This window comes from Coturnix japonica, chromosome 3 (assembly GCF_001577835.2).
Source record: "Coturnix japonica isolate 7356 chromosome 3, Coturnix japonica 2.1, whole genome shotgun sequence".
NCBI classification, from domain to species: Eukaryota; Metazoa; Chordata; class Aves; order Galliformes; family Phasianidae; genus Coturnix; species Coturnix japonica.
The window spans coordinates 58,992,184-59,006,153 of record NC_029518.1 but is presented as its reverse complement, the minus strand read 5'-3'; positions in this window follow the sequence as shown (position 1 = coordinate 59,006,153).

Genomic DNA, 13,970 nt, shown 5'->3' with positions numbered 1-13,970 from the left:
ACAAGCTCTTTAAAGTGTGAAGATTGTGCATTCTGGGGATGCTTCTAAAGAACTATTGAAGCTGTCAGCTTTTTTTTCAGAACTTGGTGTTATTCTACAAGCACTGAGGACAGTCTCCTAGGGGGAAAACTGCAATAATCAATTATATTGTACGTTTCTTGAAAATAAAATTACGAATCAATTTTCTCAGATTTTCTGGCAGTTTGACAACCAGTCAATGGTAATGATTCAATTTCCTTGCAGCTATGTGGCCTGGCACATTTTAATTACAAATAATGTTACTAGATTTTCAAGTTATTAGTTTTTTTTTTTTGGTTTTTTTTTTTTTGTTTTTTTTGGTTTTTTTTCCTAAATATTAATCAGCATAAGAAACTAATTGGGCTCATACATTTTAATACTGATTTACCTGTTAGTCCTCATTCAGTATCAAATGAACGAAGGTTGCTCTGAAAGTAATGCCTCCTATTTATTTCTATGGAAACTATGACAAAGAGCACGATAATGAGGTGTAACAAAACATAACAGTGTTGGTGGGAAGGTTCAGCATTTATTGCCATACCAGCTGCTGATGTCATGGGCCAGCATAAAAACAAGTGGTATTATTTTTGGAGCAGCCTTTGTATATTCTCTTTCATGCCTAAAGACCTCTATGAATAATTTGATCACCCCTTCAGCAACTGTGAGGAATGAAAGCCTTTTTATGTAGACATTAGATAATCAACCTTCTTATTGTGTATGTCTAACTACTGCACTCCTCAGTTGCAGATGAGACAATTTCAAGTCATGTGGCTGAGTGCACAGATAAACTTCAGCTGCCCAGATCTTGCCCATTACTGAATGCATAAGGGAAGCTTAGATTCTAGTTTTATTCCAAAAAAAGTGATTGGGTACTTAGTGTAAAGTGGACTTGTGTCAAAAGGAGAGAATTAATGTACTCCAGTTCCAGCAAGAGAGATAACTTCAGCCTGCACTGTGCACAACCTTAAAGGCATTAAACATTTAAATAATAGTAGGATAAATACAAAACATCATTGATTCCTAACCACTTTATGTATAACTTTGAATATACCCCAATAGGATAATTGCTTACTAAGATGTAGGCATACAGTGAACTTTAAATTGCTCCACTCTACTGAATGATAGGCTGTTTTGCCTTCAGCAGAATGGGAACAACCAGGATTTTTCATGGGAAAAAAAAAAAAAAAAAAGTAGGAACTAAGAGTTAAGCCAACAATATCTAAGTAAGAACTCTGGGGATTTTTGCAAATGCTTATGTGTAGAGTCAGAAAGGAGACGGTAATACCCATTTCTAATGTTATAGCACAGATTCATTCCTGAGCTTATAGTGCTCATTTCCCAAGCCCTAACCAAGGCAATGATCAGGTGGACAAGGTTATCTGTGCAGGGGGAATGGTTTTAAACGGAGGCAGGGGAGGCTTAGGTTAGATATACTAGGAGGAAGTTTTTCCACAGAGGGTGGTGGCATACTGGAACAGGTTGCCCAAGGAAGTTGTGGATGGCCCTACCCTGGGGGCATTCAAGGCCAGGCTGGATGGGGCTCTGGGCAGCCTGGTCTAGTATCTGGTAACCCTGCACATAGTAGAAGGGTTGAAACTAGATGATCATTTTGGTCCTTCTGAACCCAGGCCATTCACAGAATCACAGAATTGTAGGGGTTGGAAGGGACCTCTAGAGATCATTGAGTCCAACCCCCCTGCCAAAGCAGGATTCTATGATTCGCTGAAACAAACAAAGCAAATAAAAGTGTTCAGCATTCTACAAAAATTCTGCAATTTAGTATCCCCTGGAGAAGAAATTTCTGAATCAGTTTGAAGATGATTTTTAATAACATCAACATCTACTCTTCAGATTTTAGATATGACTTGTTTGCAAAGAACTATCATGCTATCATTTGATTTTTTATTAGCTCATTGTTTTTCTGGAATTTAGGGCATTTTTAATTAATGAAAAACACGTTCCTGTGATTTTCCCATGTGTTCTCTCACACACTGATGTGAGAGAGAACTTGTTTACAACTTCACTATTATTTCAAGTGACAGAAACAGATCATGAGCAGAACGTTAAAGCTTTTCCAAATAACAGAGACACAAAGTTGGGACACATTATGAAACAACTGGGACATAATGTCTGCGTGACTTATCCAAGAATAATGTTACTGAGCTATCTGCAAGTCATATGTAGGACAACTCTACACCAGGAAGGATTCAGCAAACCATTGATCAGGTCAGAAAGCACCGACTCAGCCACTGCACAATGCACTTATTAGCATCTGCAGGAGTCAGCTGGAAACTGAAAGATTCAGTACTTCCTTCAAATCTTATCTAAAAAAATACAGGTGACATTGTGACACTCGTGGGCACCATGTAGCAACACAAAACATCATGTCTGCCTCTAAGCCTGATGCAGTGGCATGAAACCTTTTAAGATGCAGTGAAGAAATATGTGGCTTGCTGATGAGGGACATCTTCATCCAGCATGCTGTGAGGGTGGCTGCCCACCACGGGCAAGACTGCACCACTATGCATTTATAGACAGAACAGGATGCTATAGCACATTTTTCATTTGATCTTAGCTATGCATGAAAACTACTGCAATTATAGCTATTTTCACTTACCCTGACGTTTGCTTGAATACATCTTTCTTGCTACTTTCCTAGAAGCTGTTAAAAGATTTTCCTTTCTTGGTAGGTCTGTGCTCCATTTTTATTTTGAGCAAGAACAGATGTGCTGCCCATACTATTTTGGATATTTGTATTACTACAGCATCCCATACTCTCGTTGTCATTTAACTCTGCCATCCCCAAAAGTCAGCATGGTTCCTGAAGTACAAATCTAATACACTCTCATAACGAGCATAGCAATCAACTAAATATGTCTCCTGAGCTCACTCTTTCCAGACAGGCTTTTTAATGTTCAAGAGAAGAATGAGGTTTATATTGAGCCTTTTCCCCTTTCTTTTGCTAAAAAGGAGTACAATCTACTTTAGCGTTTTAAAGCTCAGAGCCTCAGTGCACATGAAATTCTTAAATCTATCCAAAAAATTATCCTTAAATGACACATTAAATTATCCTTAAATGATAAATGAACACACTTTAGCCACATCCTGGAGGACTACTCAAGTTTCTCCCATGAAACTTATTTCAAGTGAATTTTGCTCTTCTCCCATGAGACTATCATTTTTTTCAGCTGCTCGTACAACAGTAAAACTATGTGTGTATCCATACACGCATTCCTTTCCCTCTTCAAGGAAAGATCCTGTTGCAGATATGGATACAGATTTTCAACTGAATTACAAAGTGTGTGCTGAGCATTATTTATTCATGTACCTGCCTTCCACATGAGAGGTGGGCCAGTTCAACAATGGCTTCATGTTGTTGTACTCAGTCAATGACAAACAGCAACCTGGAACACAGAAGTGGTTACACAGATATTTCTGTACCCATATGCTCATACTTTGTATATAATACTCCATTATATTTACCCTTATAAAGATCCCCACATGGCTGAGATTGTGCAGAGACCTGTCCTAACCTTAGTTAAGAGAAAAGAACCAGGAGTGACTCCAGAGTTTGAGGGAAAGAGATGACAAGACTACAGCCTTCCACACCAGGACTGGCACCAGAGCTGTGCTGAAGATCATCAGGTTTGTTTTGTCATTCATTACTCAAAGTGAATATATAAATACATTTAATCGTGGGTGTGTTTGTGTGTAGTCAGCCTTAAAAATAGTCAAATACAATTGCTTTTTGTTGCCAGTAGGAAATGGTACAGGCAATACATTCCACTAAGTCAGAATTACTTTTGAATTTAAAGGTGATAAGATTACTATGAAAGAAGAGACTTCAAAATAGAAGTATGAAATACTGTTAACAAAATATTTGACTACTCAGCACAGTTTTAACCTTTTTGGAAGTGCTCACAATGGTTTCAGTCAGTTTTAAGTGACACATTTGGGGAACAAGATCTGAAAAATTTCATCTTACTGTAGCTCAGAATGACCTACTTTTCAAGTGGAATAATAATAATAAAAAAAGTCCAGAAATAGCTGACATGACTAAGAACTTCACTGCACTGAACTTCTGCACTGTGAGACTGGATAAGCCTATCAGGTCATGATACCTGCAATGAGAAAAAGGGAGTAGCTTCGTTGTGTACAGTGGTCTGAGATGTGTAAGCTGATGCATGTCTAAGTGATCCCCTTGAAATGGCAAGCTGAAGGTTTGCAGGGATTGAGGAAAAGCCTGATAATAATTAGCTTCAAATCAGTCAATCAAACTGACTGTGAAATAGTTTTTGATAACATGAAGTAAAATGAAAGAACAAAAATTGTACAATAGAATTCTACATTTTGCTACTTGAGTCAAGATTATGAACAAGGATATCGATGTTGTACTTTCAGCTATGATGTGCTCTGAAAATATGTCAAATATCAAGAAAAAACATCCAATACAGGTTATATTTAAGTATGCTCATCAGCTTCACAGTACTAATATCTCTATTTTCCAGAACAAACACAACAGAACAATACAAATTTGTAGAGATGTTCAATTAGCCCAAAAGGAAAGTCATCGTTTTAAGAGCCTTATCTTACAGTTTCATAGAATAGAATTTCCTCCTGCAAATACACAATCATACATATGGAACTGTGTAACTTCTCCATGAACTCTTTAATTTCAGGCTCAGTGAATAAACTTGATTGAGGATGTGCTTCTTCTGTAATGCTACAGCATGATTATCAGGATCTGGAGATAGATATATGTATGAAGTTACAGAAAACCCGAGTCTTCCAAAAACATAAAAATCCTGATTTCCCGTGCTGCAGAAGGTAATATACAGTATGTGCAACATCAGCAGGCTATCAAGCAGGATGTTGTGTTTTCTTTGGCTGAGAAAACAGAGAGGATCAGATAGATTGGTAAAGCCCTGAATGCCAAAGATTTAAGGAATTAGAACCACCAGCCAAAGAAAAAAAAAACCAAAACTCAGACAAGGAAAGTGATGTGTTTAGGGATTCAGCCAAGACTAAGATATAGTAACATAAATTGGCTTTGAAGAAGGAAAAATCACATTTTGCATATGCAGGAGGCAGCTAGAGGCTTTGACATTTGTAGAGTTCCTGAATTACTTCCAAAATCCTTATGTGATAAGGAGACACACTAGCACTGACAATGGAAGGAATGATGCTGCCTGCAGGTAAGTGGATTACAGTGTTAACTATTGGTCTGTCAACATATATAGGTCACTCTTCCTTAAAACAGACAACGTACTCTTTAGAACCTGTGTAGCTCCAGCTCACATATAAAGTAAACTGAAGGTAACCGTGATGTACCCTGAATGAGCAACACACATATGCACATTTGTGGCCTTATTTTAGTATGACAGGAAAATGTTTATCTATACATCCAACCCATTCCAGGTTCTGGGTGTTTCTTCAATGGAACATTAGTTCCACAAAGGCTAAAATATTCTGAAAAAATATTTTGAAAATATCTCAGAAGTTACCCACATTGCAATATTATATCAAGTAAAAATATCCAAAAGAGAAAAACTACCAAACAAAAAACAAGCAACAAAAAAGTCTTATAAAACAGGAAAAAGATAATGCCTTCTATCTAAAACTTAACAATCCTGACCTACTATGGTCATTCAATGAAACAGCACAGACATTCATACTGGATTCAAAAATCTGGTGAGCTGAAATAGACATATCCAAATACTTCATGCATGTAAGAAAAGGTCTCCATACAGGAGACAGAACTGATACCAGAACCAAACGCCTTTGCAAAGAGATAGAGCAGAATCAGTGCATAATGTATCGAGTGTGGGGCATGGAGTGGGAATAAAAAATGTTTGATCCAACTTTGAAGCACATGCGTCAAAACACTCTCTTCCCATTGAAAATCTTGGATACAGCTTTGCTGTCTTCTACAGAGAAGAATGCAACCAGACTGCTACCAAAGTGACAAAGGCTTGCATGCTTGAAAGTAGCTTGTAAATAATAACACAGCAAGCAAATGTGTCAATAGGCTTACTTCTGTTGTGAATACTGTATAGTAATAGCAAGGATTCAGTAGGACTGACAGCAGTATAGATGAGTGTTTATATAAATGTAAGTTGTCAAATATTTATATCAGCTTAGAATTTTTCCCAGTGACTTTTGCTCAGTGATCTTTTACCACCACTTCCTGAATGAGGCACCTCCTCCTCATCTCTGCTTAACTTTTTGAAAGCTGTTTTGCTGTAGTTACTGTATTACTTAGCTACTTAGTTTTGAATTATTATTTTTTTTAATCCTTTATTTTTAGATTAATAATTACCTAGAACCAACGTGATCAGTTAATGCAGAACATCCTGTATACTAAAATAATGCATGTGTCCCTCAGGTAGATTTAAACCTGTTGGGAGGTGTACTAGCACAGATAATAAAGAGTTGCTCAATCTTGGACCAACATTGAGTTAAAAATCTTAAAATAATGTTTCCTTCAACATGATAATTCCTTGGATAAGAGAAGGAGGATTACAGACCATTGGCAGAAGTACTGCAGTGATTTTTAGAAAGTAACATTTTTAGAAATCTGTTTGTGTTAATTAATCACCTGGATGGATGTCAATTTTTTCACATGGAAGAACTCAATGACACAACTTTGCTTCCATTTTACACCACACTGCTATGTCAGACGCCATTCTGTCAGACAGCCCCTCTGCTGCCATACATTACAGGGCAACAACATGTTACTGAAAGTTGGTGGGAAGGTTCGACTTCTACTGTCATACCACCAACATCTGCCTGTGACATCATAAAATACTAAGCATTACTTTCAGAGCAGCCATGGTAGGTCCACATTATCTGGCCTGTTATTTGACTAGAACCTTTCCAGAAGGCTTGTTATCTTAGAGGCTTGAGGGAAAGGGTTTAGTTCATCTACTCCAAGCCTTTTAAATTCCCAGCCCTGCATGCAGCAAGGGCATTTTCTTTCATTTCAGGACAGTGACACTGTGCTAGAAGGGCTGTATTTGTGTTGTGATGGTAGAGTTAATAAAAAATGATTTATTTCCTAATATGCAGCTTTCAAGTAGCACAGAGCCTTCTGGCATTAAAGGACAAAGGTCAACACGGATATATGAGTTGCTAATGTTTTATCCTGTGCTTTTTTTTGCATGCTCTTTCAGTACTTGGCATTTGTCATGCTGACAACTATTTTCATTAGGATCTTTATCCATTCTCTGCTTCAGACATAGAAAGGAAAACTAGTGATGGTATGAAAGCTTAAAGAGATGGGAGAGGGAATTACCATCAGAAAGACACTATTTTTAATTTACATTGGGTTAGGATTAATGATTGGTGCCTTCCTGTTCCTATCAATAAAAGGAAGAAGTTGAATGAACTTAATTTACAACAAGCCTGTGAAAAGTAGGCAAAGGTCACCCTATCAAGTCTTGTAAAGCAGTAACTTGTCTAAGAAGAGTTCACACTGGTAAGTGAATAATTCTGCATTGTTTCCTTGGCTGTCAAATTGTGATTCCATAATGAATCAGGAAAACAAACAAACAACAACAAAAGACACAGTAAATAGTGAAAGTAGGGATAGGAAAAAATAATCATACAGCAAGAAGGTTGAGACAATAGAATGTTTGAAGGTCATGTCCAAATATTTCTCGCAGAAAAAAACAAGAGCCCCCACCTCCCTATATATCTCACCAAAGAATTTACAAACAAACTGTCCATAACAAAACCAGGGACAGAAGTGAAGCAATAATAGGAATAGGTGCAGTAGTAGGACCACAACAGTGGTTTGTAGCAGCTCTTCAACGCTGTTCATGAAAAAACACCCCCAGAGTCAGTGACTCCACCACCCCCCTGGGCAGTCCATTCCAATGCCTGACCACCCTTTCTGAGAAGTAATACTTCCTAATGTCCAGCCTGAATCTCCCCTGATGCAGCTTGAAACCATTCCCTCTAATCCTATCACTAATGACATGAGAGAAGAGGCCAACCCTCAGCTCACCACAACCTCCCTTCAGGAAGTTATAGAGAGCAATGAGGTCTCCCCTGAGCCTCCTCTTCTCCAGGCTGAGCATTCCCAGCTCCCTCAGCCTCTCCTCATAAGGCCTTTGCTCCAAACCTCTCACCAGCTTTGTTGCCCTTCTCTGAACACGTTCCAGGGCCTCAGTGTCTTCCTTGCAGTGAGGGGCCCAAAACTGGACATAGTACTTGAGGTGTGGCCTAACCAGTGCCGAGTACAGGGGGACAATTACCTCTCTGCTCCTGCTGGCACCACTGTTCCTGATGCAAGCCAGGATGCCATTGGCCTTCTAGGCCACCTGTGTACACTGCTGGCTCATGTTCAGCCGAACATCAATCAATACCCCCAGGTCCATTTCCTCTATGCAGTCTTCCAACCACTCTGCCCCAAGCCCGTAGCGCCACCCAGGGCTGTTGTAGCCAAAGTGCAGGATGCAGCATTCAATCTTGCTGAACCTCATCTTATTGGCTTCAGCCCAGCTCTCCAGCTTGTCCAGATCTCTTTGTAGAGCCCCACTACCCCCAGGCAGATCCACACTCCCAGCCAATTTGGTGTCATCTGCAAACTTACTGAGGGTGCACTCGATGCCCTCATCCAGGTCATCAATAAAAGGACAGGCCCCAGCACTGACCCCTGGGGAAACACTCATGACCAGTCACCAGTTGGATTTAACTCCATTCACCAAAACTCTGAGCCCAGCCCTCCAGCCAGCTCCTTACCCAGCCGAGTGTACCCATCCAAGCTATGGGCTGCCAGCTTCTGCAGGAAAATACTGTGGGAGACAGTGTCAGAGGCTTTGCTGAAGTCTAGGTAGACCACATCAACAGCCTTTCCCTCATCCACCAGATGAGATCATAGAAGGAGATCAGGTTGGTCAAACAGGACCTGCCCTTCATGAACCCATGCTCCAAGTCCCAGATCACTTAAGCCAGTTATGTCACCTTTTGTCTGGGTTACTGGCTTGAAGGAGGAGGTGTGAGTGTAGAAAGCAACACTTGAGCTATCGACAACAAAACTTCCATTGCTCTCAGCCTCAGGAACTGGTGTTACTTGCTGGGGTAGGATATGAATGCAGTGAACACGTCGGAAAAACACTTCCAATTCTTTCAACAGGGCAGCTATGGTTTTAGTGACCACACAGGAGTTAGGGGAAAGAGGCTGCATGAGTTCTGTGGGTATTTTCTGAGCTTCAGAAGCATTTAAGTTAAGCGTTTGCTAATGAGATTTTCAGCTCCCTCTGCTGTTTTGCTGAACAGATCTGAGAAGGCCTTGTACATCTTTTGTATTAGCTGTGTTTAGTTTACTGAGAAGCATCACGTACAGGCAGTGCATGTTTACAGTATTTCATTGCATGAGAGAACAGTTGGGTGAGGTCAGGACTCTTCTGTTTGTCCTGGAGTCAGTGTCCATAGCAGAGTAAAACTTCCATGTAACTTCCAGTCCAGGGAGAGGGGAAAAGGTGGAGCACAGATTCCCCTTTGCTGGCTTCCACTGCCCTTAGCAGTAGAGAGGCCCCTTTCACATAATCAACTACAAGCTTGTGTGGCTGATCTTGCCCCACAGCCAGAAAGGAATACAAGCAGAACTAAGCCAACTGCTCCCAGGAAACTGTAGAAACTGGAAGAAAGGGAACAGAGAGGCACATCCCAGCAAACAGTGCAAAATCTGAAGCTCTGAAACACCATGCATAAAGCCCCTTGCAGCATTCAGTATTCCTAGGAGCTCCAATATCACCTCAATGGAGACTGCAAGTAGCAAAATGCTATGGTTGGGATTGTACAAGGCGGGACCTGCTTGTTTTTAAACAAAGATGAGTGCTGTGGGAAGGGGGTGGCTCCAGGGTAGCATGATCTGCAGTCCTGGTGCACCCTCTAACATGAACAGCAGAAAATAAGTTACTGTTGTATTCAGCTCTCACATACCTTAGTTTCAATCCCAAAGCTTTAGTTCAGCTCCTGGCTGCTGGATGCATTCAGCCAGCACCTGAAAGACATTGTTTTAGTTATGCATGACCTCAGCCTACCTAAGATCTAATTTTAAATCAACCTGAGTTGAACTCTATCTTGGCCAGACCCTCACTAGAAGGTAAGCAAGGTAATTTCAATGTAATTCATTACAAGAGACACACCTTAGGTGTTTTCTGTCTCAGCACTTCTCCCCGCAGAAGCTCCCCTAACTCTTTGTTCAGGTTGGTATCACTTGGGATAAAAAAAAGCCAAATTAGCCACAGTAACACGCTCTGCTGCTCTTTGGTAGCCTGCCTCAGTAACACGAGGGAAATTCCAAGTCCCACATTACAGCTCTCCCAGTCAGGAGGCAACTTGGCAGTCTGAGAAAACAAAAACAGTAACACTCATGCTAAAGAGGGTTTATAAAAGTATCAGAAATATTTTAAATATTAAAAATACAAGCGTGTAAATAATTTTATTTACGCCTTCCTGCAGCACAAAGATCTCAAAAGAGGCGTGTATACAATAATTAATCACAGCTGCTGTCACATAAGGGCTGAACTCATGTTCCAAAATTTCAGTTCCTTGTTTTTAAAACCAGAAGATGCTCACATGCTCTCCTGTGCCTGAGCACTTTCCCTCTGGAGGTGCTGATTTTCAGAACCACAGTTTGCCTCAGAACATCAAATCTCAAAGGGGTCTTTCCGATTAGCCACTCAAAATAGTTTAGTGAAATTTAACCCATCATTTTAAGACGTATGACACCATTCATCTGGGAATAGGAAACATCTGGTAAGGTAAACAACAGAAAATGCCTCTCAGACTTTACAGTAATCAGCAACTGAGTGTTTTTCCCATCCAAGCCTACTCCAGTTACATTTGCTCTTCCCTTCCCTCTAGTAGAAGGAGCTTTAGATACGGAGTGTTCTCATATGTGAGGAATGAAGGGGGTTTCCAAACAATAATCAGTAGAAGCGCTTACAGAAGCCGTAGAACTGTCCCCGACATGCAGCCCAGGCCTCACCCATAGGTGGAAGCATACTACTATAAAATTATTCAGAGCAATTCTAACCATACCACACTTCATTATTTATTCTTGTTACTTATTTTAAAGGAGAGCATCCAGGTTCTTGACAATCAGGCATTCTATCAGACAAGTAACGTTTGCAGTACAGTTACAGCAGTGCTGTCTATTCAAGGATTCACTAATTCCACAGATTGTTAGCTCTGAGTGGAATGAAAAAACATTGCCAAAAAATAGAATGAAAGGAAGGAAGGGGAAACAATCAAAAAACCCAGCACAGTGATGCAGTTAGGGAAGTATGCCCCATTCATCCACATCACGAAAAAGCTGAAGACTTAACACAGAGAGATTCCACTTACAAACTCATAGCATTTAAGTCTCTTTCTTCCAGTTTGAGTTGTCAGAAATTCCCCTTATAAATTTGGCCTCCACAGAAAGGTACTAAATAGAAACTTTAAAAGAATGTTGCGATTGTGTTTAAAAACCTTCTGGATCGAACAGGGTCGTAGCCAGCCACACAAGAGTGTGGCATTCTGACTCATAACTCCTCACTCGCTCAGATCTTCACTTCCTCAGTTTTCAATTGCTTGCTAGCCTGAAAAAACAAACAAACAAACCCAACCCAAAAGAGCCCCCACCCAGCTCTCCCAAGAAAAATAAGACAGACAGAAGAGACTTGCACAATATTAACTCCATTTTGTGCTAGGCTTAACACAGCTTGATATAACCTACAGCAACACAGTTTTTGCTTCTGCCAGCTAGATCTCTAGGGCACTTTATTGAAACAAATAGCGTTAAAAGCAGCATCAAAAAAGAAAGTTTTAAGAACAGATTTTAAGAATGGAGAACCATTCAATATATGCATTATCCATGTGGAGCATGTTTGGAAACTGCAGCATGGAATCACTTAAAGCTTACCCGCAGCCTTTTTTTCCTTTTCTTCTGGCAGCACAGTCATGGAAAACACTAGACCAAGTTTCTAATGTAGGAAGTTGATCTCTACTTCTGCCTGCTTTTATCCAGCTTTGACATCTAGTTTTGCCAAGTCATCTATCTACAATAAATGCCATTTCAAAGAGATACCATCTTCTCTGGGGTAGACTGAAATGCATTAAACACTATGTTTAAAGTTGAGCTGCTGGCTATGGTAGATAACCACTATTTAAATAAGATTATAGAACTATCTATAATAGATATATTATATCTAGAACTATCTATAGTCGCATACTCTCTCCGAGACGAGAGAATACTACAATAGGTAACTACTACAAATTACTAGAGTTAAAAAACAGTAGCTATTAAAAAGTACTTTTTCTGTTGCCACGTTCTGAACAGTCTCTGATTATAATTGTTTGAAACAGCTATGTATAATACAGTTCCTTTTACAGGTTATTTAAATCCCACCAGAAATTTAGCTAAAAAGAGTTGCCTCAGAATACTACCAGACAAGCAAACATAAGTTGTCAGTTCTAAGCTCAGAGCAAAGAAAATTCTGAATTTTCAGATTTGTTTTAAGCCCATTCACAAATTATCAGAATATTACTTAAAGGATGGGAAGACTGAGTTCTGAAAACACCCACGGGTATTCTGAGCTCTTGCTAAGATAACTCCTCATGAAGTGAAAACAATATCAAATGCTTTGCAAGAACACTCGTACAATGAAGATGGCAGCAAGACGATAAATACTAGTAAAAAAAATTAATAAAAAACCTTCAGAACTGATAACCAACATGAATATCAAAATACATCTATTCTCACAATTCCTGATTTTTAGAAATTGGATAGTGAATGTCACCATTTGAACATGTAAAACTAAAAGCCCGTTGCACTTGAATTACATCAGTCCTTTAAGGACAGGTTTTGGCTTTTTTTCCCCTCTTGTCCTCTAGGCTTAAACACAGTCTAACAAAACTGGACCTAAGGCATAAGAGACATTCATTTTGCAGAAGAAACCTGCAAAATTTATAGAAGGGTTAGCAACAGCTTCTCTTCAGAAGGGGAAAAATTAATAAATTAAACTGCTTACGTTTGGAGAATTCACAGTTAATCCAAAGTACAATGTTTAGGTAGTGAGGCTACATAAAGACAAAGGCATATACTTCAGTAGTACAACTGCCTTTAATAGAAATTTGCCAGGACTCAGCAGGATAGAGTAGTTTTAGCACTGTAATTTCTCATGGAAAAATGCAGGATGAGGCAAAAAGATTAACTCTTATTTTTTAGTTCTAGTTGAGGTTTACAATCACATGTATTCTTGGGTTTCATTCATATCTTAACATTATTAAATTTCATTACTTTGTGTTGAAGTGATCCCAAGTTAAAAATCTGGGCTTTTCAATACCATTATCTAGAAATGTTTTTTTGATATACTTGTAACAATGGCATAGACCACAGGTCACTTGAACAAAAACCCTGTTAACAGACACAAAGTAAGGTTATATCAACTTCAAAAATAAATAAATAATAATACACCAACCAATCAACCCACCACCTTAAGACACGTATATAATACAAATATATCTGCTACTTTCAGTTATATAACGTGAAAACTTCTGTAACAAAATTTAGAGTACCAAACTCCTTGGCACTTAGAGGCATGCCTTTGGCATCATTTAGCACTTCTCACCTCTTTGGTATAAACCTGTGACCTCCCTATATTTCCTCAAATCTAACTTTTATCCTTTGCACTAGAGAGCTAGAAGGCATTAGATGCACACAGGAGAACACAAATGCTCACAACTGCACCCAAACCCATGGTCTTGGTCCTTGCATTTGTACTTTTGCTATCCTCAAAGAAAACAGAGAAACAGCATTTTACCACTTTGATACATATAAGTAGTATTTTCTCTCCTTAAACAGTGCATTTCAGTCCACTAGTTCACACAATAGATAACAATAACTTCAATTACCAACAGGATCAGTGATTAATTCACAAACTACTTGAAATTAACAG